Below are 23,944 nucleotides of genomic sequence, written 5' to 3'. Positions count from 1 at the left end.
TTCCACAGAAGATTTACACAGCATTTCTCTCAATAATCAATTTTGAAAGTTACAACTTTAAGTCACCTTTCCTTCAACTAACATTCATTAAACATCTGTCATTCACTAGACCCTGAGGAAACAGACTCCAATATCAAAAGGTCCTTCAACATTGAAATATAATTAAGGCAGTTCCATTTTTTGATTCTTTATATAGTCCAAGGAATTGGTGGCATTAGATAGCATCCCCAAGTACCATATGCTGGAATTAAATCATGAGAATTAAGTAAAGTTATATGGAACATTTTCTAGGATCTAAGAATCTACTTGGTATTTGTAGTGAACTTTGATTTTCTTTCTTAAGGATTTTAATTAATCCCCAAATAGCAAGAAAAGTCAATTTAAACATAAAAGTTAAAATCATGGAGCAATTGCAGATATAATCAATGCTCTGTCGGTCACAGATTACTCCCGATAGGAGCCTTCTGGGTTTTTCTACAACAGTATTAATCGTTTTACCTCTCCCTGCCCACCAGGGCTTAGAACATTGTACTTAAGGAAAAGTACAATCCTTTGGCCCTCAGGTCTATGTACATTCTCCAAAAACCAACCCAAGTTTTACTTTTTACTATTCTTATTTAAATAAGTGAAATTTTCTTCCTTGTAATAAATAATAGAAGAGTAAATGGAAGTTTTATGCAATAAAGTTTGCCATCCATTCACTTCCTTCATTGTACAGTAACCTTTGGTTTACTAATATTTTCACTGCTCCAAAAAGTTTGGATTACTATCTTCAGAGATCATTTTCTTATAGAAACACAAATACATGGTCTCCTCTATGTCATCATGTGTTATTTTTAAAACAGATATCTAAAGATATATAGAGGGCATGAAATGATCACAATATACATTACCCTTTCACAATTTTATTATTTTAAAAAAGCTCGAGAGGCACACAATTGTTGTACAGGAGTATGCAAGTCATTTATTATTATGACACAACTCAGTAACAGAATTTCAGATTAGTACCCACACAAGATTCAGTTGCTTTTGAAGTATGAAAGATGAGGATTTAATGTCAGGCTTGGTTTCTCATGAAATGTCTGCCCTTGGGGCTACTGAATCCCAGTTTCACATTCAATGTCCTTTCCACTGTACTCTGTTGCAGCCATTAAGGAGGCACAAGCTATTACAGGGGCACTAATAGAATCAGTTATATCCATCAGTCAAGATTCTGTTTTGTTGTTTTGTTTCCCTTTATATATGGCCAATGAACTGTTTTCCCACTAATGTTCTTTCCCATGAGCCTTCTAAAGGTCAAGACTACTGATGCATATGATCTCCATCTAAATGTTTCTCAAATATATGTGTCTAAACCTCAGCTTCCCACAATTCTATTTGCATTAAAACACAAGTTGTTATGTAATTATGAAGATAAATGGGCTAATTTTGTTGCATTAATTCATCCTACACATATTCCTTCTTGTACACTAATTGCAGATACCAGGGCAAGTACTGCAAGAGCGATTAAAAAAGTGACTTTATTGCTCTTCAATGGGTGGAGAAATGACACATGGGGCAAGATATGGTACAGTATCTAAAGGAGCTTCAATAAGAGAACAACAAATCGGGGAATCACTGGTGGGTTTCTACAGTAGAGAGGGTAAAAAAAAGTGTCCCTGCCAGATGACTCGAAGCTGAGTAGGATCTTGAAGAAGCAGAGGTAGAAGACACACAGGCACACAACACAATGCATGCATTAATACACACACAAATGGAGAGAAAGCAAGGTCAAAACTCTGCAAGGTTCACTATGTAATACAAAGTATATAAAAGTTGTGTTGTGTGCAGGAAACAAAATACTGGAAATCGTAGATACCCATACATAAAGGACTCATATTGCCCGCAAAAGATTTTGTTTTTTACTCGAAATGTTTAAGGAACTATACTGACAAGGAAGTGTGCTTCTTAATTATATTATTTGAGTAAGCTTGTTTTAGTACTTAGAGAATAGTTGGTCTGAGTCAAAGCAGGGGAAACTATTCATGGAGCTGAACAATTCCAACAAGAACATCAAAGGCTTCTGTAGTAAAAATGTTAGTGATGGGATGGGGAGAGTGTGTTTTTGGAAGACAGTAAGCGAGTTAACTCTTTGGGACTTGGCATATGATACGCTGTGACAGTTGATTTTGGATAAGAAGCTTCCAGTGACATGTTTCTCAGTTGGGTGAATGTCAGCAGACAAGTTATTTTGTGGGAAACATAAATGTTTAAACATCTACACAAGAAGTGCATGGCATCATACTTATATGTTGAAGTTACCCAATGTAAACTACTCAATACATGTTCATACTCATACATCTTGATTTTTATTTGAGCCAGGAACTATGATCTCACCCTGAAATGTAGCTTCAGAGGAAGAATATTGAGGTTAGAATACAGGGTAAGAGGAACTCCAAAGGAAAACCACTGAGCAGAGAATATCTAACCTCAGTCTTACTTCCTCCAAAACTGGCTATGGGCTATACTATTAGCTGGCATAATACACAGGGAAGAGGCACTGATAGCCCAGAGCTTCCTGTGCAGGGGAGGCAATGGAAATGATCTGTTAAGTAATGCTCTGAGATTGAAGTCAACACGCTATGGCATCATGACCTGTGGTCCAAATTGGGATTTCTTCCTGTTTCTGAGGCAATATTCCACTCATTCACTCATTGATCATGGCTGATGCCATGTCACATTGGGAGTATTGCATAATTATACTACCAATAATACTCAAAATTGCTCCTTGACCCTTTGAAGAAAACATTTAGCAACCCACATTCAAATAAACCATTTCAGATATGCACTGCTTTCATGTGCAATACACCCATAGCCACTTTAAGCACTTACCTCTTAGCCTATGTGGTTTGAGTCTTATTACGGACTATGTAAACAACTGCCAATTGGCAGAAGTGAGCTTTCTCTATCCTTAGTGTCCAGACAATATATTTGCAATTTGAAGGAAGGTCATGCAACTCTCATTGGGCTTTATAAAAAAAGTTAAAGAAACCTCACTTCATCATGCTAGACCTGGATCCTGGAAGATTCTGTCAGATAAACATCTTTGACCTTGACTATCCCAGAATGCAAGGGCTGAGAGAGGACAAATGATTCACTCAAGAGTACACTTGGAAGAAATCTAGGAACACATGAACAGTGCCTCAAAATGCTGACTACTGAAACTGTTGCGTTGAAAAGATTATTTCTATAAAAACTTAAATTACAGCAATGAGAATAAACAATAGAGAATGTAGTGATAATAAAATTGGCAACTGAGAACATTGACTTTTTTGGGAGGGGGTGTTTCAAGACAGGCTTCTCTGTGTAGCTTTAGAGCCTGTCCTGGAATTTTTGCTGTGTAGATCAGGCTGGCCTTGAACTCATAGAGATATGCCTGTCTCTGCCTTCCAAGTGCTGGAATTAAAGGCATGCATCACCACTGCCTGGCCCATTGACTTATATTTTAACATGACTCAGTTCTAATTTAACTAAGCATTTAGGTACAAGGAATTATCACAGTGCAGTGAAATTACAGATGGAACCTGCCAAGTGTCCATGCTGAACTGTGTTCACTGGGGCATCTCCCCCATATGGTATTTCTCTTCCTGATGGTCTAGTACTTATATCTCCTGTTTTTCAAATACTTATTTGTAAGAATCACAAAACTACAGCTCAGGGGCCCAATTCAGCCTGCTGATTTTTGTAACGCCTAAGAGTTAAAACTGTTCTTCACCTTTTTAGTAGTTGAAGAAAACTCACAGAAGTTTTCAACTGACATGTGAAAACTGTCACACAGCACAAACAGCTTTATTGAAAGTGGCCATGTCCATTTATTAGTGTACCGCCCATGGCTGTTTTCTGTTATCATAGCAGAGTAACTGATTGCCACAGAGACCACAGGACCACAAAGCCTACATTATTTTACTTTATTTTACTTTCTGGTCTCTTACAGAGAAAGTTTATAGTCCCTGCAAAAGAGTTATTAGAAGAATGTCTCTGAACTGTTGAAACAGAAAACACTGGAATGACCTCAGAGATATAGGATTTGCTGTGTAGCATTATTGGAACCAGCACAACATGAAAAAGTGGACTCCTTGTTCCCAAAGCAGAAGAGCAAGACCACCCGCCCCCCCCAAAAGAAACATATTCCATGGTCTCTCACTACAGGGTGCATTTTACTTGTCACTTCATGGCTTGGGCCCCTAAAGCATGGGGCCTCTCACAGCATGTGGGTGCCTCAGGCTTAGAGAGTCATTAGTCAAGAATCCCACACCATAAATTGATGCAACAGAAGGCAAGACAATAGATGAGTGACTCAAAGCCAAAGCATATGCTGTTACTCCATGGACCTCACTGGCAAAATAAAGTCAGACAAAAACATTATTTAGGGCAAAAAAGCACTAAACCCTAGCACAGGATACACTTGAAAGTAGGGCCCACTGTGATTCATTCATACAGCAAAGAAGCCAGGTCCCTCTCAGCCAAGAACTGCTCACAGGGACTGATCACAGGGAGGGGATGTGCATTTGTTATATTTATTTTGGATTATCTTCACCAGTCAGGATCTATTATAGGAATATTGTGGTACATAAAAATGTAAGTGGAAGACATTCTGATGCAACATGAGAAAGTGCATGTCATTATGGTAGACAACATGGATGTGATTTGCTTATGACTAAAATGAGAGAGAACCTTCCTAACTTTTCCTAAGCTTCCAAGATCCATTTTATGCTACCTTTATCATTTTCAAATTATTTAAACTAATGGGCATTTGAAAAAATCCTCTTACTTGAATTTAAGTTGATTTTAAATAATTTGAAATTTCCTAATTCAATTATATGGGGTTTAAGACACCGTCCTAACCAAATGTCAAGCAGATCTAGAGGGACACAGTGGTGTCAGTACACACAGCGGCACTAGCAAAAGTCAATGGTAATATTAAATAAATTAGCTCAGTGAAACCACGGTTCCAAGTAAGTTCTCAGGGAAGAATGCTATCAGAAAATTATCTGTGACACTAGTAGAACACCGTGAAGATGGCAGACTTTCTAGACACCTACTCACTGGCACAGTGTCTCAATACATCGGGCTGTGTTCATAGTACTGTTTGGAAGAAGGTTAGATGGTAAAACAGGAACCATACAGGGTACTTGTTTCAAGACCCTTCATCAACCTGGCATATTCTGAACATGCAGCATGTGTGGTAAGTTGGATTTAATTACACATATTTTCCCCAAATGACAACCTGTTGTACCAGTATCCTGATTTTTGCACTAATGTGAAATATTTTTTTTGTTTTTTCTTTTTTTCTTTAGAAACAATCATTTTACATATCAGTCCCCCATTCCCTCTCCCTCCCATCCTCTCATGCATCCTACCAGCCATCCCCAATCCACCCCCACCCGCTCCCCAAGGACAGTAAGGCCTTCCATGGGGAATCATTAAGGTCTGTCACATCATATGGTGGAGGGCCTAAGCCCTCCTCCATGTATCTGGGCTGAAATAGTATCCCTCCACAGGGAATGGGCTCCTGAAGTCTATTTGTGCACTAGGGATAAATACTGGCTCAGCTGTTAGAGGTCACATAGACTGCTCAGGCCTCCTAACTGGCACCCACATTCAGAGGGTTTGGTTCAGTCCAATGATGGTTCCCCAGCTTTACGACTGGGGTCCTTGTGCTCTCATTAGGTCAGACCAGCTGTTTCTGTACGTTTTTCCAGACTGGTCTTGACACCTTTGCTCATCCCTCCTCCCTCTCTACACCTGGATTCCAGGAGTATGGCTCAGTGCTTATCTGTGGGTGCCTGTTTCTGCTTCCATCAGCTACTGGTAGTCATCAGCCTCATTACAGGGGAAGGGCATCAAAGGTGGCCTCTCCACTACTGCCTAGATTCTTAGTTGGGGGTGATCTTTGTGGCTCTCTGAATATTTCCCTAGTGCCAGATTTCTCTTTAAACCTATACTGGCTCCCTCTATTAAGATATCTCTTTTCTCTTTCTCCTCTATTCCTCCCCTGCCTCAGTCTTCCTGACCCCTCATGCTCTCCTCCCCCTCCTCTTCTCCCTTCTTTTCCTCCTACCTACCTCCCCACCCCACACCCACGCTCCCAATTTGCTCAGGAGTTCTTGTCCTTTTCTCCTTCTTTGGGGGACTATGTATTTTTCTCTCAGGGTCCTTCTGGCTTCCTAGTTTCTCTGATGGTGTGGATTGTAGGCTGGTAGTCCTTTGCTCTATGTCTAATATTCATATATGAGTGAGTACATGTCATGCTTGTCTTTCTTTGGCTGGGTTAGCTCATTCAGGATGGTTGCTTCTAGTTCCATCCATTTGCCTGAACATTTCAAGATTTCATTGTTTTGGTTTTTTTCCCGGCTGAGTAGTACTCCATTGTGTAAATGTACCAGATCTTCTCCATTCACTCTTCAGTTGAGTGGCTTCTAGGTTGTTTCCACGTTCTGGCTATTACAAATAATGCTGCTATGAACATAGTTACACATATATCCTTGTTACATGAATGTGCATCCTCTGGGTATATGCCCAGAGTGGAATTGCTGGATCATGAGATAGACTGATTCCAACTTTCCTGAGAAACCGCCATACTGATTTCCAAAGTGGCTTAACAAGTTTGCACTCCCACCAGCAATGGAGGAGTGTTTCCCTTTCTCCACATCCTCTCCAGCACAGACTGTCATTAGTGTTTTTGATTTTAGCCATTCTGACAGGTGTAAGATGATATCTCAGAGTTGTTTTGATTTGCATTTCCCTGATGGCTAAAGATGTTGAACACTTTTTAAACTGTCTTTTAGCCATTTTTGATTCCTCTATTGAGAGTTCTCTATTTAGTTCTGAACCCCACTTTTTAATTGAATTGTTTGGTGTTTTGGTGACTAGTTTCTTGAGTTCTTTAGAAATCAGCCCTCTGTCAGATGTGGGATTGGTGAAGATCTTTTCCCATTCTGTGGGCTGCTGTTTTGTCTTTTTGACTATGTCCTTTGCCTTACAGAAGCTTCTCAGTTTCAGGAATCCCATTTAATTAATTGTCAATCTCAGTGTCTGTGCTAGTGGAGTTATGTTCATGAAGTGATCTCCTGTACCAATTTGTTCAAGAGTACCTCCCACATTTTCTTCTAAGAGGTTCAGTGTGGCTAGATTTATGTTGAGTCCATTGATCCATTTGGACTTAAGTTTTGTGCATGGGGATAGATATGGATCTATCTGCAGTCTTCTACACACCAGCATCTAGTTATGCCAGCACCATTTGTTGAAGATGCTTTCTTTTTTCCATTGTATAGTTTTAGATTCTTTGTCAAAAATCAGGTGTTCACAGGTGTGTGTGTTAATATCAGGGTTTTCAACTCTATCCCATTGGTCTATTTGTCTATTCAAGCTGTTTTCTTTACTATAGCTCTATAATAGAGCTTGAAGTCAGGAATGGTGATGCCTCTGGAAGTTCCTTTATTGTACAGGGTTGTTTTGGCTATCCTGGGTTTTTTGTTTTTCCATATAAACTTGAGAATTGCTCTTTCAAGGTCTGTGAAGAACTGTGTTGGGATTTTGATGGGGATTGCATTGAATCTGTAGATTGCTTTTGGCAAGATTGCCATTTTTATTATGTTGATTCTACCTATCCAAGAACATGGAAGATCTTTCCATTTTCTGGTATCTTCTTTAATTTCTTACTTTAAAGACTCAAAGTTCTTACTATACAGGTCATCCACTTGTTTGGTTGGTCTTACCCCAAGATATTTTATGTTGTTTGTGGCAATTGTACAGGGTGATGTCCTATAATACATTTCTGAATGTAGACTGATTTATGTGTTTGTATCCTTGATCTACTTCTTTATTACTGTGTTAACTGGACACTCCCCTAAGCTTCTGTGGCTTTGTTTCTTACTCCTAGAAAGTTGTTTTATAGTCTGGGAGCATTAAAAAAGCTGTTGTGAAACAATCTTTTACTGTGAATATGTATTACTCTCACTGGTTAACAAAGAGCTGACTGGCCAATAGCTGAGCAGGTAGAGTTTAGGTGAGACTTGTGAACAGAAAGAGAGCATGGGAAGAAGGGGGAGTCAGGAGTCACCAGGAGATGCAGAGAGAAGCAAGACAAAAGATGAACAGGACATGCTGAAAGAAGGTACTGCCACATGAAAGAGTGTAGATAGGTGGTGGTGGTGCACACCTTTTGAAGGGACCAGCTCCCCGTTTCAGCAGCCATAACAGCTGAACACATGCTTGTCTGACCTTGCCTTGGTCACTAGGAGGTTAGGTACCTGCCTCGTGGCAAGGAACCAATCAGAAGTTAGCTGGTGGTGCTATGCTTTACAGCTCTGGGTGTTCTTTACGGACAAGTGCACAGCAATGGCACACAGAGCATAGCAACCACTCTCGGAGGGCCTATGGGCCATAATAACCAATTGGCCAATCAACACAGGGCAAACCCTCCAAGCCTGGAGGCACACCAATCCTGAGCCTGTGTGTACCCCTAGACACTCCCCTTACGCTGCCCTATAAGATCTCTATGCAGACGCTTCAAGCTGTCTTTCCTAGCCATCCACCATGGTGGGTGGATGAAAGACCTGAGCTAACATTGGGTTAGCTCGTTAAACAACTTTAATAAAGCCTCATGCTGTTTTCAACAAGCTTTCGACTCTGCTTGGTGATTGGGGTGACCGAGGTCCTGGGCTGAGATCCTGGAGGCCTGAGCTTCCGGGGGGTCTTACACTTTAATCCCAGCACTTGAGAGGCAGACTCTCCGTGAGTTCCAGGCCAGCCAGGTCTACAAAGTGTGTTTCCAGGACAGGCTCCAAAGCTACACAGAGAAACCTTGTCTCAAAAAAACAAAAAGAAAGAAAGAAAGAAAGAAAGAAAGAAAGAAAGAAAGAAAGAAAGAAAGAAAGGAAGGAAGGAAGGAAGGAAGGACAGAAGGAAGGAAGGAAGGAAGGAAGGAAGGAAGGAAGGAAGGAAGGAAGGAAGAAAGGAAGGAAGGAAGGAAAGATGCAAATATTTAGCTCTTATTCTTTCCATTTGGGGAACTTCAGATGCAAATATGGTCTTAGAGTCAGCAAGTGGATGTGCCAATATTAAGACAGGTAGATGGAATTGAAATTGAGTGATCCCCCATTTTGATTCCAGGTCATAATTATTATATAGATAAAATAAAAAGAAGCAAATGTAAAATTACAAGTAGAGATAGGAACTTAATATCTCTGGAGCCCCACCTTTGCATCAATGAGGAATCCTCCTCTTCATTATAAGGAGAGCATTGACTAAAAACACTGGCATTGCTTTAAAGGGCATTGAAAGACAATACAAGTGGGTAGAAAATGGAAACAAGCAATTCAACTTTTATAGATCGTATCCCTTTTAGAACTTAAGTTAATGTGTGCATATTAATCTAGGTTCTCTAAAGGAATAGACCAGATAGAATGAAGTGTGTGTGTGTGTGTGTGTGTGTGTGTGTGTGTGTGTGTGTGTGTGTGTGTAAATGGGGATTTATTAGAGTGGCTTACAAGCTATGGTATGGGGAGTCCAACCAACAATGGCTGGCTCCTGCTGGAAAATCCAAGCATACAGAAGTTCTTCAGCCAAGAGGCTTGAATCTCTGCAGGTCAATCAGGATGAGCCCTGGGCTGCTGCTGGTTTTCAGTCTATGTTGGAATCCATTCACAACAACAGGATAAATAAACTTGCCAGGGAGGGTGAGGACAAGCATACAAAAATAAAAATTTCCATCTTCCATGACCTTTTATGTGAGCTGCCACCAGAAGGAGTGGTCCAGATTTAGGGTGGGTCTCCCTGCTTTAAATAATCTGATTAAGAAAATCCCCCAAGTTAACCTTCCTGCTCCCTCATGTCCTCTTTAACCCTCCACTTCTCCCCTTCTCATTCTCCTACCTCCCTCTCCCCCTACCTGAATGCTCTCAATTTGCCCAAGAGATCTTGTCCCTTTCCACTTCTCCAGGGGGTCCATGTATGTCTCTCTTAGAGTCTTCCTTGTTTCCTAACTTCTCTGGAATTGTGGATTGTAGGCTGGTAATCCTTTGCTCTATGTCTAAAATCCATATATGAGTGAGTACCTACCATGTTTGTCTTTTTGTGACTGGGTTACCTTCCTCAGAATGGTTTCTTATAGAGGAGAGCAAGAAAAGAGATACCATAATAGAGGGAGCCATTATAGGTTTAAAGAGAAATCAGGCACTAGGGAAATGTCTGGAGATCTACAAGGATGACACCAACTAACAATCTAAGCAACAGAGGAGAGGCTACCTTAAATGCCCTCCCCTGATAATGAGATTGATGACTAACTTATATGCCATCCTAGAGCCTTCATCCAGCAGCTGATGTAGAAGCAGACACCCACAGCTAAACCTTGAACTGACCTGAAATCCAGTTGCAGAGAAGGAGGAGTGATGAGCAAAGGGGTCCAGACCAGGTTGGTGAAACCCACAGAAATAGCTGACCTGAACAAGGGGGAGCTGTTGGCCCCCAGACTGATCACTGGGAAACCACCATGGGACTGATCCAGACCCCCTGAACATGGGTGTCAGTGAGGAGGCCTCAGAAATCTTTGGGGCCTCTTATAGTAAATCAGTACTTATCCCTAGCATAGGAATGGACTTTGGGAGCCCATTCCACATAAAGGGATACTCCCTGAGCTTAGACACACAGGGGAGGGCCTAGGTCCTATCCCAAAGGATATGACAGACTCTGAAGATCCCCGATGGAAGGCTTCACCCTCCCTGGGGAGCAGAAAGGGTATGGGATAGGTAAGGTGTTAGTGGGCGGGGGCAGGGGAGGAGAGAGAGGGAACTGGGATTGACATGTAAAACAATCTTGTTTCTAATTCAAATTTTAAAATGGAGAAAAAAAAAAGAAAATCCCTCATAGTGGTGTCATAAACTTGGGTTTAGTTGATCCCAAATGTAAGCAAGTTGACAACCAAGATTAGCTATCTCAGTGTGTGTGTTGTGTGTGTGTGTGAGAGAGAGAGAGAGAGTGTGCGTGTGCATATGTGCGCATGTGCACAAATGTGTTTGCATGTGTGTCACAGTGTGCATGTGGAGGTCAAGAAACAACCTCAGATGTGGGCCCTCATCTTCTGCCTGGTTTGACACAGGGTTTTTCTTGATTTTCTACCATGTAGGCCAGTTGTCCAACAAGCTTCCAGGGATCCTCCTGTCCCCACTTGTCATTTCCTCAGCTCTAGGACTACAGATACACTACATGGCTTTTACCTGGGCTCTGGAAATTGAACTTATGTCTTCAATCTTGCACAGCAAGTGATTTCACCAATAAATCATGTCCTCAGCCCTTACAAATTGAATTCTGTAGTCACTATATTTATTATTAAGAGTAACGCAGAAAATAATTAAGAATCTTATTCATGTCTAGTTTTCATCTTTTTGACTTAGCATATTTTTGTATAGACATATTTAGCTATGGATTAACATATATTCTCATCTTTTATTAAAAGAGGCATATTATAAAACTAACATATCCTCTTATATTTAACATATATAAGCATAAGAACAAAGGATATGGAATATACATTTTGTTTTATGAATTTGCACTGGACTGATATATACATATATGAAAGATGAAGTTTTAGACTTCAGTCTCAGTCAGTAAAATATTTGGTAGCTCCAGATTCAATGTAGATATTGAGGAATAAGAAAGTATTTTGAGGAGTTTACCTCATAAAAGAAACTCTACCCACATTAAAACACTCATAGCTATCTTGAAAACATTATTTTAATTAAGTATTTTAAATATTCACACATTAATTTTTCAGAGATGTTCATGTCAAATTTAATGTCCCAGATTAAAAATAAGTATGGCCAGCTTTATTTCCCAGTTTGTCTTTAAAAATAAATTCTTAAATGATTTGGTTCATTTTAAGAACAGCAGGAAGGTAATTATGCAACTGATTATAGAAGATATGTTCTAAGCAACCAAAATAGGAAGTACATATCACTGTGTGGGTGAAAGGAACTTTTACACATAAATGTGCATAGTGCTTTATAAAAAAATAACTGCTTAACGTTTAAATTAAGATGTATGTTTCTGAAGAACTGTAATTCTAGTAAATAATTAGAAAGGAGTTCGTGTGACCTTTTTCTGGTTTCCCCAGGGATAGTATCTCACCAAAGTCTTCTATATCACAACTGGAGTCAAGAAACAACAGATTCCTGTCTTCACCAGGATTCCTTTGGTGCCTTTTATAGCCACACTCATTTCCCTCCTGCCTCACCTCCTCCTCAGCTCCAGGAAACACAAATCTGTTCTGTAATCTTTAGATTCATCAAGTCAAGAATGTTACATAAATAGTCCCATGCAGTGTGTAGCCTGTGGGAATAGGCCCTTCTCAGTTGAGACTGGTCCAAGCTCTAGATCATTTCCATAGCTTGCACCTTCATTTGCCCGGTAACATCAGGGCTACACATGATTAACTCTTCACAACTGTGTGGTGACTGGGTTGTTCCAGGTCCAGCTATTAGTTAACGATGCCACTACACATTTTATGTGCAGGGTTTGGTGTAAAAATGTTTTCATTCAGCTGGTATAAATTCTGGGTCGTGGGGTAGTTTCATGTCACAAGAAATACCAAACCTTTTTACCCCAGAATGACATTGCTATTCACCTTTTTAATAGCATCATGGAAGTTTCTCTGTGGTCTTGCTAGCTTTTTATTGGCTGTGGTGGTGTCTCCTTGAAGCTTTTGTTTGCATCACCCTAATGAATAAGGGTGCTGGACCTCTCCTGTGCTTCTTGCCTGTATATTCGATGCACTAAGAGGTCCCTTAATTTGGGGGGCATACGACTGTTTTTTGCTTTGTTTTGAGGGTTCTTTATATATTCCACACATTGGTTCTTTTTCAGATAAGCAGCTTGTCTTTTAGTATTTATAACAGTATTTTCCCCAGGGCAAAAGGCTTTCATTTTGATGAAGCATGCAGATCATTATTTCTTTCTATGGGCCATGTCTTTAGTGTCAACTATAACTCTTGGCTAGATTTAGATGATTTATATTTTCAAAAAAAAAAAAAGAAAAAACATTTAGAACTTTAGATGTTATGTGGACAAGCTCCTTCATCAGCTTGAGTTATTTCAAAATAAGTTGAGAGACTTAAGTCAAGTTTTGTCTTCAGTTATTCCTGCTTTGGATACTTTTCCTGTGCTACATTTGAACATTAGGGATTGAACATATTAAAGGAGCGCTTTAGAGTTTCTCTTTTGTTCCACTGATCAGCACAAATGTCCTTTCACTAATAATGCATCACTATCTTATGTGATGTAGCTGCAAATTTATTCCACCTATGCCACTGGTAACTTTCAGAAATGTCTTAGCTTTCCTAGTTCCTTTACATTTCTATACAAGAATGATTATTTTCCCTTATTAAAACAACTAAGGCTGAAATTGTCTATATTAACTGTTATTTGGCTTTTGATAAGAATTGCACTATACTGAGTATCAGTGTGACTAATTTACATATTTACTACAATGAGTTTTCTTTTTTTTATTTAGAAACGATCATTTTACATATCAATCCCCCATTCCCTCTCCCTCCCATCCTCTCATGCCCCTTACCAACCACCCCCAACCCACTCCTCACCTGCTCCCTAAGGAGAGTGAGGCCTTCCATGCAGGATCATCAAAGTCTGTCACATAATTTGGGGCAGGGCGTAGGCCCTCCTCCATGTATCTGGGCTGAAATAGTATCCCTCCATAGGGAATGGGCTCCTGAAGTCCATTTTGCCCTAGGGATAAATACTGGTTCCACTGTTAGAGAGCCCATAGCCTTCCCAGGCCTCATAACTTGCACCCACATTCAGAGGGCTTGGTTCAGTCCAATGCTGGTTTCCTAGCTTTACAACTGGAGTCCTTGTGATCTCATTAGGTCAGGTCAACTGTTTCTGTAGGTTTTTCCATCAAGGTCTTGACTCCTTTGCTCATCCCTCCTCCTTCTCTACAACTGGCACAATGAATTTTCTAAACCATGAGTAGCGACATTTCTATACTTTAGGATTTTTATTTCTCAAATCACAACTTTATATTTTTCAATTATAATCTGTAGATATTGAGATATTCATAAAGGTCCATATAATCATATATTCACTAAAATCAACGACATACAAAAAATGGAAAGCGACAAAAAACAGAAACCTACTAGAAAATCCTAGTATAATGTTCAGCAGATTTCTCAGCCCCAATCCATCAAAGAGCTGAAGGAAAAGCATGATTCCCACTGCATTAGCTTTTCACATTGCTGCCCAAATTCCCCTAATTCCAGTCTTCTCTCCCTCCATCCTAGTGCAGTGGAAACTCCCTGGAATCTATGAGGGTGATCCTAGTTAAGATTCCTAGTAAGAGGGGATATAGAACCTGAACCTGCCATCTTCTGTAACCAGGCAAGGCTCCTGGCACAACTGGGACATTAACCCAGCCACTTAACCTTCTTGCTACAATTTTGTCCTGCCTGCAAAATGTGCTGGGATAATAGTGGCATATAACTTGTGGGAGTAGCCAACCAATGACTAGTCCAGTCTGAGACCCATGCCACAAGAGTGAGTCCATCTCCGACACTGCCAAGAGGGCCACCACCCACAGGCTGTGTAGTCCAGTGTCATAGGATTGAACCAAACACAACTGGAAAAAAGTCAATGAAATTATTCTTAATTATATTCTGTTATAGTCATATATCAGTGCCTAGCCCAGTTGTCATGGGAGAGGCTTCATCAAGCAACTGATGGGAGCAGACATGGAGACCCACAGTCAAACAACAGGCAGAGCTCAAGGATCCACTGAAGAGGGGGAGGAAGGATCATAGGAACCAGAGGGGTGAAGTATACCACAGAACACAGCCCACAGCATCAAGTTGAAAGGTGAAAATTAATAAAAGTCTAAAACCCAGACTCCAAAGCCCAAAAAGAAAACTCTGAGTTCCCAAAAGGCAGCAGACAAGGTTAAACAAAGGTCCACAGGACTCAAGCCCTTAGACCAGATATCACACCCTAGAATGGTGTCCACATTCCTCTGGTCCAAAGAAGATCAGATAGTTATCAATTGTAGAAGTCCCCAGCCCAGGAGACAATTAACAAACTCATTTCCTCTGCAGCATCCTGCTTAATTGCACCTTGCCTGAAGCATACAATCTTTGTCCTATCCTGTGTAACCATGGAAGTTTTGTAATCCTGGGGCTTCCAGCCCTACAATTTTCCCTTATAAAAACATCCCTCAGTCGAAAGTGGGTACTCCATTTGTTCCCGAACGAATGGTGTCCTTGCTGCAGCTTGTATCCTCAAGTCAATAAAGAAACCTTTGTCCTTGCATTCAGTGAGTCATCTCCTTGTTGGCGGGTTCTTTTGGGTTCCAAAATCTGGGTACAACAAAGTAAGCAGGGATCATAGGGGCTCACAGACACTGAGGTGACAGCCATGGAGATGGTCAGGGTCTGAGATAGGTCCTCTGAATATGTCTTATGGTTGTTTAGCTTGAGGTATTTTTAGGACTCCTAATATTTGCCTGTTCTTGGGAACCTTTTCCTCCTACTGGGTTGCCCCATCCAGTCTTGATACAAGTGGTCATGCCTCATTTTGTTGTTAACTTGTTATGCCATTGTGGTGGTTTGAATAGGAACGGCCCCCACAGACTCATATGATTACATGCTTGTCCTACAGAGAGTAGCACTATTAGAAGGTGTGGAGGTATGTCATTGTGGGGACAGGCTTTGAGGTCTCTTATTAAGCTACACCCAGTGTGTCACAGTCTCCTTCGGCTACAGCCTACCTCTCAAGATATAGAACTCTCAGCTACCTCTCCAGTACCATGTCTTCCTGCACTCTACCATGTTTCCTGCCATGACAATAATAACTAAACCTCTGAAACTGTAAGCCAGCCCCAATTAAATGTTTTCCTTTATAAGAGTTGCTGTGGTCATGGTGGCTCTTCACAGCAATACAAACCCTAACTAAGAGTGGCATGTTTAGTTGATATTCCTGGGAGGCCTGATCTTTTCTGAATGGAAATTGAGAAGGAGTGGATCTTGGGGAAAGAGGACCAGGAAGTGTTGGGAGGGGAATGGTAATACATGAGAAAAGAATTTTTTTAAAAAGGCATGATTCCCAACCAATGACATTTTATCTACCTAAACTATCCTTCAGAAGTGAAATGGAAGTAAAAAGTTAACAGGCAAACAAAAGTTACATAACTTTATCATTTCTATATAGAAACTAGTAATAGGAAATCATTATTCTGTATCAAAAGCTTCTAATTAAAGATGCAAAACACATGAAAGTGAAAATTCAAATTGAATAAGGAATTAGGTGGAAAAATTACAACTGACATAGCCATATTTAATAAAATTTTATCTATGATATAATGGCTAATCTCTTGAAACAACTATGGATAAAATTAATTGCTAAGAGATAAAAATTACAAAGTTGTAGCATTTTTGACACCAAAACTACAGAATGTAGTTTTATGTCTAATACTTAGTTTTCATTTGTTTCTAATTTTTGATTTGTTATTGTGCCTATAAATAATACTGTATTTTTTAAATTTCTCCGTCCACTTATTCATTACTACCACATGAGATATCATTTGTTTTAATAAAGTATAGATGCCATCCTGTAACTTTGTGGAAATCATGTATTTACTTATTTGTTTACCATTGAACTATTTATAGTGGCCATACCACTGAAGATGATAACTATCCTTCGTTCAGCCATCATTAGCTGCCATTGGCACACCAGAGAGAGGTGGGTCTTATAAGACCCTCTTCCACATATGATGGAATGTTGGCATGCCCATGTGCAGATCTTGTGCAGGTAAACACAGGTTTTTATACATTTCTTAGAATTTTCCAAACAGACAATTAAATAATGGGCATAGCTTTATCACTTCCCTTTAAAAATAAAATATTTTTATTAATTCTTTGAGAGTTTTATACTCTTTCTTTTAGTCTCTGTGTACTTATTTCCTTCTTGCTTTTATTGCACGAGCTAGACCTTACAGCACTATATGGAATGCAATGGTGAGAGGAAAGGCATGCTTGCTTTCCTCCTAATCATGGAGGAAACACATTCAGATTTTTACTGTCTTTTTGTTTTTGTTTTGTTTTTCGAGACAGGGTTTCTCTGTGTAGCTTTGGAGCCTATCTTGGCACTCACTCTGGAGACCGGGCTGGCCTCGAACTCACAGAGATCCACCTGCCTCTGCCTCCCGAGGGCTGGGATTAAAGGCGTGCGCCAGGAATGCCCGGCCAAAATTTTACTGTCAAGAACAACACAGATCCAGGCCCCTCTCCCGGCCCCGCCCCACCCTATTGTGCCAGACTGTGTTGACTCCTCAGGGGAGCCCTTATGCATGAGGAGTGGAGTGGGGATAGGTTGGGGGGCTTAGGGGTGGGAGGAGGAGGCAAGGGGGGTAGTAGGAGGAGTGGGAGAGGGGTGGGAAGGAGGACTGTGGTTGGAATGTGAAGTGAAATAAAAACAAATCAAAAATTGAAAAAATAAAAAAGAATAGTGCTGCCTGAAGCATTTCTTTAAAATGCATGCTCTTAGTCACTATGAGAAAGTTTACCGACATTCTAATGGTGAGAAAGTTTTAGAAACTTGTTTGTATGTACATTAAATTTTGACTGTTTTGTTTCAATTAACAAGAAAACGATAGTATTTTATGGATTTTCTTCATTATTAATTTTCAACATCAAACATATTATAGTTATGAAATAAATTTCATTTGATTTGATGAATTCTTCTCTCTAATACTTGGTTAAAATATTTTTCTATAAATAGGACAGCACTCTCCCTGCACTAGTGTAGTGAGTACTAACTGTGTACATGTGTGAATGTGCACATACACATATATGCCACTTTGAAAAAGAAAAGGGGGATTACTAACTTCATAAGCTTTACTAGGAAACTTTCTTCATTTCTAAGGAAAGAGTATTTAAAATTGTTAATTCTTTAAATATTTGCTGTAATTCTACACTTAAACTAAGGGCTTGGATACTTGATTTTTTAGGAAAGGCTACTAGATTAGTAATCAAACTCACATTACCCATTTCATATCTGGGGAATTGTAATAGTTTGATATGAAAAATTTGCTGGGCGTTGGTGGCACACGCCTTTAATCCCAGCACTCGGGAGGCAGAGGCAGTCGGATTTCTGTGAGTTCAAGGCCAGGCTGGCCTCCAGAGAGAGTGCCAGGATAGGCTCCAAAGCTACACAGAGAAACTCTGTCTCACAAAACCAAAAAAAAAAAAAAAAGAAAAAAAAGAAAGAAAGAAAGAAAGAAGAGAAAATAAAAAAAATTGCCCATTTGAATTGATTGTCAAACTGATATGTGTAGAATGGATTTTCATATTCCCTTATTAACCCTTTGATGCTACAGGGTCTGCTGTGAGGTCCTCTGCTCAGTTCTGATGGTGGTCATTTCTGTCATTTCTTCAGCTTTAGTTTAAGAATGGCACAAAACAATAATTTAATGACTTACAGATGACATTTTCTCAGAAGCCCCCAGAAGTCTATCTGATCTTTCTAAGTCTTAAGAAATATCTCTGATGTGTGTTGAGTACATGCTGTGTCCTGTGTGACACATCTTCTCTCATGTAAATACCACAATTCTATGAGTATGTTATTTATCACATTTTATAGCTGGGGGAAGTGAAGCTTCTTGAAACTTACTGAAGAACTGTCAGGTAGTCCTAGACCACTCACAGTTCAAAGCCATGAGAACACGAGTCATTGTACCATGTTTTGAGATGACTACTTAACAAGTCTTCCTCTATAGTACCAATAACCAGACTTTCTTATAAACAAGAAAACGATGGTTAAGAGAATGTTTTCCCCAAGGTATTTTAAAAAGCAATTGCCAGGAAAGCTATCACTATATTAGAAGAAAGTAAAATCTTAAGCTAAGAACAAGTGGCAATTCTAAGTATTTCTCTGGATAACTAAGATGGCATGAGGTTTAGAGTAAGTACATACAATATTCTTTTAAGTAAACTGTAGTCAGTGCCACAGCATTTGTTGTCATAGGATGATAAAGATTATTAAAATGAATATAATATTAAATTAATTGTAGCTAATGACTTTCTTTTTTCTGCTAAGTTTTTCTACAAAAACACATAGCAAAATACATGCTAAAAGTCTTATTTTCTCCTTGAACTGTGCCTCTTAAGAAAATATTCAAAATGAATTGTTATAATGATACAAAGTAAGTGCAAAAAATGACTCATAAAGTAATCAATTTCTAAATCAAAAATGTGCAAGATTAATATATAGTTTTGTGTGAATTTCTCTTAAGGAAAACAATCTCACTAAATCTTAAAATAACTCCTAATTCTAAAATTTTTTCTTCACCTTTGTATCAATGAGCAAATAGAACAACTATCCAGTTCATTTGTATATTAAATTCAAATGATATTAATTTATTCTGTAAATTCTTCATATATTAATGAGATCTAATCAGGTATAGAGCATGGTTAAATTGAGTTCAAATCCTAACACAGATACTTACAGTTGAGTATTTGTTTAGCTGAAATGGAGGTTATATGTAACTTTTTTCAAGAAATCACTGTCTGATTTAACTGGAGTAAGACAAAGGAAGCACCTGGATAATGCCTCATTCAGACTAAGGAAGTGGTTGTTTTCTTTGTTTGTTGTAAGGTTTAGCACAGGCAGAAACTAACTGAAAGAGCTACACATGTTAAAACAATGCATTCCTCTTTAAAAAAAAAATGATAGCAAAACTGCCAGTATCCATGTAAATGAACCTTATTGATTCATTGTAATCTACAGTGGGAGGGGAAGGAATAAAGGGAGAATCACTGGTGTTAGGAGGAAATAAGAAGACAAAATTATCTCATCAAAGTATGGTAATTGCAGCAACTGCTTTAAGCAGAAATTCTCCCTAGAATTCTTATGGAAGTAAGTGTCAAAGTCCTAGAGATTGTCCCACAGCCCTGTTTCTCATCTGGAGACATGAGGGCTCATGTTATGAGACACCAGACACTAGGGAGAAAAAAAAGTATAATTTGTTAACTGCTATTACATGAATAAATTAATCTTTAACATCCAGCAATTCCACTCTGAGGCATATACCCAAAGGATGTACATTCATACCACAAGGATAACTGTTCAACTATGTTCATAGCAGCATTATTTGTAATAGCTAGAATCTGGAATCAACCTAGATGCCCCTCAACTGAAAAATGGATACGGAAAATGTGGTACATTTACACAATGGAGTACTACTCAGCAGAAAAAAAATAGAATCTTGAAATTTGCAGGCAATGGATGGAACTAGAAGAAACCATCCTAAGTGAGGTAACCCAGTCACAGAAAGACAAACATGGTATGTACTCACTCATATATGGATATTAGACCTAGAGCAAAGGATTACCAGCCTACAATGACACTGCCAGAGAAGCTAGGAAACAAGGAGGATCCTAAGAGAGACATACATGGTCCATGAAAAAGGGGAAAGGGACAAGATCTCCTGAGCAAATTTGGAGCATAGAGGGAGGAGGAAGGAAGGGAGGAGGAAGAGGAAAGGAGAAGGGGAGGGGGGAGGAGAACATGAGGGATCAGGAAGGTCAAGTTGGGGGATGAACAAAGGAGAGAAGGAAAGAGATACATTAATAGAGGGAGCCCTTATGGGTTTAATGATAAACCTGGCACTAAGGAAATGTCCAGGGATCCACAAGGATGACCCCAACTAAGAACCTAAACAATAAAGGAGAGGCTATCTTAAATGCCCTTCCTTTATAATGAGATTAAATGCCATCCTAGAGCCTTCATTCAGTAGGTGATGGAAGCAGACACAGAGACCCACAGCTAAGCACTGAGCCAAACTCTTGGATTCCAGTTGTAGAGAGGGAGGAGTGATGAGCAAAGGAGTCAAAACCATGCTATGGAAACCCACAGAAACAGGTGATCTGAGCAAGTGGGAGTTCACCGACTCCAGACTGATAGCTGGGGAACACGCGTAAGACTACATCAGGCCCCCTGAATGTGGGTGTCAGTTGGAGGGCTTGGACAATCTATGGGGCCTCTGGCAGTGAAGCCAGTATTTATCCCTAGTGCATGGGCTTTTGGGGCCCATTCCCCCATGGAGGGAAACTCTCTCAGCCTAAAGACAGGGAGGAGGGCCTTGGTCCAGCCGCAAATGATAAGACAAGACTTTAATGATTCCCCATGGGAGGCTCACCCTCTCTGAGGAGTAGATGTGGGGTGGTATGGGAGATGGTGGGGAGGACAAGAGAGAGAGGGAACTGAGATTGATATGTAAAATAAGATTGTTTTTAATTTAAATAAAATTAATTTTAAAAGAATTGCTAAATATTTTAATTCGATCTTGCATTTAAAGAATTTTGCTGAGAAAATATTGCTACAATGAAAATATTTTAAGAATTTTTTCCTCAGCTTTTCTGAGCATTTCCTTGGTTCCGAGAAGAATTACTGGACTTAAAGACAGTATAAATCTCTTCTACAGTCAGTGCACGCCTGCATTACTATGCCTTACCAGGCACTTACTAAGCACAGGACAACAGTTCACTTTCAAAAGCTTTAAGCACTTTGTAGGTTAAATGCTATTTCAGGTAACATTTCTTTGGATATTCAGGATTTCTCTGTTCATGTATTGGATATTTATCTTTTTCTTTCTTAAGATCTTCATTCTGATCTTTAGCCTGTGTCCTTCCATTGTCATGTATTTACCATGCTCTTACGAAAGACTTTTATAGATTAAGTATTGGTTATTTAACAGTTTATTTATTATAAATGTCTCTACCTCATTTTTACTTTATTTCTATTTTTAATTGGTATTTTTGATGCTTTACAATATTTACTTTTTTGTAGTCAAGGCTATTTGATTTTCCTTTGGGCTTATGTTCACAGTTTTTGTGTTAAGTAAATATCTCTGAGATTCAATTTGCAATACTGACAGCCTGGGGCTCTATCTTTTCATACTTCTTGTTAGTTGATAGAGAAATGACTGTTGAACTAATCATTCGCAACTGTTGTGACAGGAGAGGGGGGGTGCAAGGATGAGAAGATAAGAAAATTCCTTTCAGGGTTGTTATTAATCACTGTCAGTATTTTGTAATTGTGCATTGTCTAATATCTGTTTTTATAATTTGACTTACTTTAAATAGTCCTCCCTTCACATATTTTTACCAAATTGATTATCATAATATATCATTTCATATGTGACTGTAATTAGGTGGATTTACATGTGATATTTGTGTTACATTTTAGCAAAATTCAACAGAAAATGTAAAAGATTCAGTGTTTCTCATATTCAAGAAATATATCAAAGAATCCTAATTTAAAATAATAACATGGTTTGGCAGTTGACTCAGTTTAATTTAATATTTATCTATCTGTCTCATATAACTCTTATTTTCTGGGTATATGTAAATTTTTCATGTGTGTGTATGTGTGTGTGTATGTGTGTGGTGTGTGTGTGGTGTGTGTCTGTATGTGGTGTATGTGTGTGATGAATGTGTTGTGTGTGTTGCATGTGGTGTATGTAGTGTGTGTGTCATGTGTGTGTGGTGTGTTATGTATATGTGTATATGTGTGTGTATATATATGTGGTGTGTTTGGTGTGTGTGTATGTGTTGTATGTGTGTGGTGTGTGTGTAAGTGGTGTGTAAGTGTGTGTGTATGTGGTGTGTATGTATATGTGTGCATGGTGTGTGTATATATGTATGTGTTGTCTGTGTGTATATGGTGTGTATATGGTGTGTGTTGTGTGTGCGTGGTGTGTATATGTGTGGCATGTGTGTGTTGTCTGTCTGTATGTGATGTGTGGTGTGTATGTGATGTATGTGTATGCAGTATGCATGTATGTGGTATGCATGTGTATGTGTGTGTGTGTGCATGAGGTCAGAGGCTGACCCTGAGCATCTTTCTCAATTGTCTCCCACCTTATTTTTGTCACAGTTTCTCACTGAGCCTGGAGTTTTCAGACTTGGCTAGACAGGCTGGCCAGCAATCTCAGGGATCTTTCTGTGCCCACCTCTCCAGCACTGTGATTACAGGTATGCGTGGCTGTCCCAGGCTTCTTTACAGAGTGATGCTAGGGTTCTACGTTTGGTTGTCATGTTTGTAAAACATGTGCTTTACTGACCAAGCCATCTCACCAGCCTCATATAACTCTTCTAAGAACTCATACCAAATTTTATCAGTTATTTTTATGGCTACTCAGTAAATATTTATTGTCAAGTTCTTTGCTGAATGTTAAAAATCAAAGAAAAGAAATTTCACAATCTGGTAGGGCATCACTTCTAATTTTTGCTTTTTATAACTAATAATGCAATAAATATGGTTTTCACAAAAATTCTCATTTTCTATTGAACAAATTCCTTGGGGAGAAGAGAAAACTAACATTCAAAATGTTTAAAAAAGCCCAGTGGAAACTTACACACACACACACACACACACACACACACACACACACACACAAAGAGAGAGAGAGAGAGAGAGAGAGAGAGAGAGAGAGAGAGAGAGAGAGAGAGAGACTAGAGTTATCCTGTGTAGGATAACCACAGGTTGCCAAATTTAAAAGCACAGTGTCAGATGTGGATATGTCCCCTTAAGTTGTTGGTCAGAATTGTCCTGTATATCCCCAAACAATATAGGCTACTGCTTCTGCCTTTGCTCTTGGTTATTCAATGGAACTTGACAGTAAGGCTCACATATACTGGTTACAGGACACAGAGAAATCAAACCAGTACTGGCCTGGAAGCTTCTTCCATGCTAGATAGCATTCATAGTATTGAAGCGCATTATGCAGGCTGCTGGAGGGAGCCAGGGTCACCTACAATCTTACTCATAAGCTGTGTATGCTGTGAACTGCAATAAGGACAGGTATGGTGGCCAGACAGGCCCATGAGTGCAATAGTGGTGATGT

At 39.4% G+C, this 23,944-nt stretch overlaps 1 protein-coding gene across 3 annotated transcripts in view; it reads right to left on the bottom strand.

Moving 5' to 3' along the window:
- Positions 1-23,944, bottom strand: part of Anks1b (ankyrin repeat and sterile alpha motif domain containing 1B) — a 1,028,376-nt gene that overhangs the window by 583,092 nt on the left and 421,340 nt on the right. The gene's annotated exons all lie outside the window — the stretch shown is intronic.

The sequence above is a fragment of the Cricetulus griseus genome, assembly GCF_003668045.3.
Source record: "Cricetulus griseus strain 17A/GY chromosome 1 unlocalized genomic scaffold, alternate assembly CriGri-PICRH-1.0 chr1_0, whole genome shotgun sequence".
Lineage (NCBI taxonomy): Eukaryota > Metazoa > Chordata > Mammalia > Rodentia > Cricetidae > Cricetulus > Cricetulus griseus.
This window is presented reverse-complemented; position numbering and strand designations above follow the sequence as displayed.